Source organism: Belonocnema kinseyi, chromosome 2 (assembly GCF_010883055.1).
Source record: "Belonocnema kinseyi isolate 2016_QV_RU_SX_M_011 chromosome 2, B_treatae_v1, whole genome shotgun sequence".
NCBI lineage: Eukaryota > Metazoa > Arthropoda > Insecta > Hymenoptera > Cynipidae > Belonocnema > Belonocnema kinseyi.
In genome coordinates, this window is record NC_046658.1 from 46,836,338 (window position 1) to 46,841,995 (window position 5,658).

Below are 5,658 nucleotides of genomic sequence, written 5' to 3' on the forward strand. Positions count from 1 at the left end.
TCATTTTTTATCTCATATGGAGTTAAACCCTTTAAATGAAAATGTTTGATTACCGCTCTGAACTCGTTTTTTTCCATTTTTCTTGACGAACAATTTTTTTTTCAATTGGTTATAAAGACACGTAAACTCAGAAGATGTGGACTGTGACTGCAGCATATATCTAGTCGGGAGTGGTGCTGACTGAAAACAGATGATTTGGAGCGATTCGCGCGCCATCTGTTGGTCATTCTAAGGACTTATTGAACTACCGTCGTATGAAGTATGGGATGTAGAGATTTGAGGTTTAAGGAAGGAGAGGAAGAACGGGGATGGCAGTTAAAGAGAAGCATATGATAGTAGGTGGGGAGTTGTTAGTGAAAGGAGGGAAGTATAGAAGGGGAAGATTTGAAAGACCTAATTAACGCATTAATAGACCAAAAAAATCTTATTCCCAGGGGAACTTAATTATGATTCATCTCTTAGTTATACTAACCAATAATATTAATAAATAATTGTAATTGAGTTTACATTACAAACATCAACAATTGAGTAGAAAGACAATTATTATGAGGAAGCCTAGGATTTTCTAGTTGAGAAAGAATTGTCGAATTTATTTTTTGTTGAAGTAGATGGGTCAGACACTTTGGAGAATGTAAAACTTCCTTCCTTCTAGGCGTCCAATCGTGAACGTCAGTCACACCTTGGCCGTATTTCATGTGCTTGTCTATGGTGCTTTCGATGGTGTATTTTGTTTATGGAGCCCCTAACTTGAACCGAGTTAGGTCCTCGAACACACGATCCATGATTAATTGGCAGGTTCCCGGTACAAGTCCTAGTCCAGTGGCTACTTTCAAGTGCACCTCGTGCAGTCTGACCAGCCATTGTTTCATGATTAATAATCCATTCGTAAGTCAGCTTCCTCCGTGTATATAAACTATAGAAAATCTATTCCTGTATTCAGATGTCATCAAGCCCAACAGTGAGTAGATTCGAATTTCTAGACGTCGAGGAATAAGTATATGTTCGCAACACAGACGGACCTCCAAATCTTTTTCCATCTACTCATTCAAACCGTCGCCTTCTTCTTAATTTTTCTACTGCATATTACAATATATGTATACGAGGAAATGGAAATATTGTGAGTTCGTTACCAAGAACACATTTTCTTTACAGTACCTCCAATGTGTACAGCTTCTTTAATTACATTCAACATTAGCAGGTTATGTAATATATGTATATGCCTCATATGGTAATACACTGAAACCTGGAATTAGTTACCTTGGATTTATTAATTCCTAGAACAGATCGCCCCGCAGTTCCGTGGTGAGAGAGCAGCCCGTCAGTTCGGGAGAGTTGTTCAAAATTCCATCAAGTTAGTACCTCCACAAACGAAATTCCCAAATTATCTTTGTGCAGAATTTTGGGCTTTTATTGGGCTTTTTTGGACGGTATTTCTGATTTTTGGGCTCCGCTACTTTTTATGAAAATTCAAATTTCGAGTGGAGGTGCTGACTTAAATAAAGCCAGCACCTCCACTATATAAAAATTTGAAGACAAACAAAATCAAATAAGTCAGAATTTTGGGCTTTTTTTCGACTCTTGAACGCACCAACAACAACTTTTCAAAAACAACATCTACTAAAAAGAAAACTACCCCTTATGTGAAAACTCAAATTCTGTACAAAACAATGAACCCCACAATTTTTGGCTTTTTTTGGACTCCCGAATGCAAGGAAAAAATCCGAAAACTACCCCTATTTTAAAAAAACCACCTCTTTGCGAAAAATAAAATTTGCAAAACACAAAATGCACCAGATTTTGGGCTTAGTTTGGTCTTTCGAATGCACCACATAAAAATGCTGAAAAACCACCCCTATATACAGAAACATCAACTCATTAATAAAAACTTAAACCTTGATGTTGGCATTTTTAAAAAGCCCAAAAATTAGAGACTCCATTTGCACCGTAAAGTTCGAAAAATATCAGAGACTCTACATTATTACAAAAATTTGTACTTGATTTAGTATACACATAACGGAAGAAATAAGTCACAATATGAAATTAAATGTAATGTACCTGCGTACAGTAAATTTGGTATATTCATACTGAATTTAGTATACGCGTATACTAAATTTCATGCACGTCTATACTAAATTCAGTATGAATTTACTAAATTTAACATACGCTGGCATACTATATTTAATTTCATGTTGTGCATTCTTGCTTCCACTTTATTTATACTAAATCTAGTATAGAATTTTCTAACAGTGTAGTAACACTGTATTATTCCAAAAAAGATTATTTTTGGACAAAATCATGTTCGGAGACTCCATTGACACTGGTAAATTCTCAAAAAGATTGTTTTTAGTCAAAGTAATATATAAGCGGTAGAGGGGGATTCATTATAGACATTAAGGGTTGGAGCCAAAAAATCGAAGTGGGTGTTATCGAGGAGCCCAAAAATTGGAGGTTCCATTGCCAATTGAAAAATCTAAAAAAAATATTTTTTGACAAAGTCATATCTATGTGGTAGAGATGGGTTGATTTAAGACGTTGAGGGTTGGAACCCAAAAATCTATGTGGATATTTTCGAGGAGCCAAAAATCAGAGACTACATTGACACTAGAAAATTCTCAAAACTACTATTTTTTGAGAATTTTCCAGTATCAGTAGAGTCTGATTGATGGGCTTCTCAAAAATACATACTCTGATTTTTGGGCTTCAGCCCTTAACGTCTAAAATCAACCCACCTCTACCACGTAGATATGACTTTGTCAAAAAATATTCTTCTTTAGATTTTTCAATCGGCAATGGAGTCTCCGATTTTTGGACTCCTCGAAAACACCCACTCCGATTTTTGGGCTCCAACCCTTAATTCCTATAATCAATCCCCCTCTACTACGTATATATGACATTGTCAAAGAATAATCTTTTTAAAAACTTTTCAGTGTCAGTGGAGTCTCTGATTTTTGAGCTCCTTAAAAATACTTACTCCGATTTTTGGTTTCCAACACTTAACGTTAAAACACAGTGTTACTAGAGTTTCTGATATTTTTCGGATCTTACCGTGCAAATGGAGTCTCTGATTTTTGGGCTTTTTAAAAATGCCAACATCAAGGTTTAATTTTTAATTAATGGGTTGGTGTTTTTGTACATAGGGTTGGTTTTTCTGAATTTTTGTGCTGTGCATTCGAAGGACCAAAATAAGCCTGAAATCAGGTGCATTTCGCGTCTTACAAATTTTTTTTTCGTGAGAGGGTGGTTTTTTGAAAATAGGGATAGATTCTGGATTTATCTCGTGCATTTGGGAGCCCAAAATAAGCCAAAAATTCTGGTTTTCTTTGTTTTATTACCGAATTCCACTTTTCACATAGGAGATAGTTTTGATTTTTAGTAGGGATGGTTTTTAAAAATTGGTTGTTGATGCGTTCAGGGGCCCGAAAATAGCCTGAAATTCTGACGTGTTTAATTTTTTTCGTCTTTCAATTTTTATATAGTAGAGGTGCTGGCTTGATTAAAGCCAGCACCTCCACTCGAAATTTAAATTTATACTTACCTAGAAATGATACCCATGAGTCCCGGAGATATGTTTAAAAAAGTTCTAAATATCGTGTTTGCGTAGACTGTTGCAAAATATTCAACACCAAAATTAAACTAGAGGAAATTCTAAAAAAATGGAAGGCAGAAAAAACCTCCTGCCTTCAATAGGTGCCGAGTTATGGTCCACCAAAGAGCGCGCATTTTTTTGACAAAAAGAGGCGAAAAACCCAATTCTGAAGTTTGTACCTGTACTTTGGAACTTGTTAATATTACAAAAAAATATGCACTAGCCCCTATAGGTCATAAGTTATGGCCTCGCAAAGTCGAACAATTTTGACCATTTTTTCAGGGCAAATTACTCGTGTTCAGTTTTTTCTAAATACTTCACTTATCGGTAAAGCCACGTAAGTTTTGCAAGAGAAAATATTGTAGGACTGGAAATTGTGAGTAAATCTAAAAAAATATAATCTTCTAGTCTTTATCAATCAAGAGGTATGACGCTTCAAATACAGAAACAATTTTTTTTCAAAACTGCTTGTTCCGTAAATATCCTACAGAAAAACGTTAGAAAAACGAATTATAGAGGACTAAATTCTGCGTGAAATAAAAAGAAATAAAAAGGTTGAAGCTTATATAGGTCACTAGTTATGACCATGAAACCTTGACCCTTCACATTCGGAAGACTTTGTATGTACTGAAAAATGTACTGCGACCGTATATGCGCATTTTTGTGGCATACATGCATTTGCAGTTCATTAAAGGTTCACTTTTTTCTTTTTTAAAAAAAGCGATAAATTGTTTGAAAATTACGCTTCACTCTACTAATTGTGTGCATATTTAATGTATTTACTTTGTGAAAATCACTTCCAGAATATCTGTTGTTGGAATTAAATGAAAAAACAAATTAACTGGTTTAAGATTGCTTATTTATTATTTATAAATAATGTTAAAGGGATTAGTCTTATAACGTTGAATTATTTTATGCTAACAGTGTCAAAAAATAATAATATAATCTGCGCACAGGAAACAATTATTGTTAATGTTTGATAGTAAAATAATATGTAAACAAATTAATTACATAATAATGTAAGCGATGAAGAAACTTATTTAAAAATTGACTAATTTATTGACTAATAAATTACCAAGATGAACTCTCTTCTATACCACCCCGAAGGTAGGGCGTATGTTATCAGTTAATCAATTATTCAATTAGTTAAGTAGTTTCTTCAGCACTAAATGGTTATTTTTGGCACTTGTAACATAAAATAATTTGAAGTTATAAAATTAATCCTTTCTATAATAGTTTTTATAAATAATAAAGAGCTTCCGAACGGAAAGGGTCAAAGTTGTATGGTCATAACTCGTCTTGTATAGTTTTGCACAAGTAGCTCAAAATAGCAACAAATATTTTTCCAGAAAGCCATCTTGATCAATAAAGACTAGAAGATTATGTTTTTTTAGATTTACGCACAATTTCCGGCCCTACAACTTTTTTTCTTGCGCAACTTACGTAGCTTTACCGAGAAGCTAAGTGTTTTGAAAAAAGTGAACACGAGTAATTTGCCCTGAAGAAAGGTCAAAAGTGTTTAACTTTGCGAAGCCGTAAGTTATGACCCATTGGGGCTAAGTCATTGCATTTTTGTTTAATTACTCAAAATCGCATTTACTTCAATTGAAGTTTCAAACATTTTTTTGTGCAAAATTAACAGGTTCCATAGTACAGGTAAGAACTTCAGAATTGGTTTTTTCCCTTCTTTAAAAAAAAATCCGGGTTCTTCGGAGAACCATAACTCGGCGCTCATCGAAAATAGGAGGTTTTTTTTGCCTTCAAATTCTTCAGAATTTCCTTTCGGTTAATTTTGGCTTTGAACATTTTGCTTTGAAAACTCAATGGGACGGGTCAGTCTACGCAAAAAGATTTTTGAAACATTTTTTCAAAAATATTTCCGGGGCGCACGGGTGTAATTTCTAAAGAACTCAGAATTTTAATCAGGACCCCTTAATAAACCATTTTAGCAAAAAGCTCACATTACCTACGTTACGAGGGTAGTTCAATAAGTCCTTAGAATGAAGTATAAAAACAATTTTTTTGGGTAAATTTTTTTTTATTTTTCAACATAATCTCCTTGGAGCTCTATA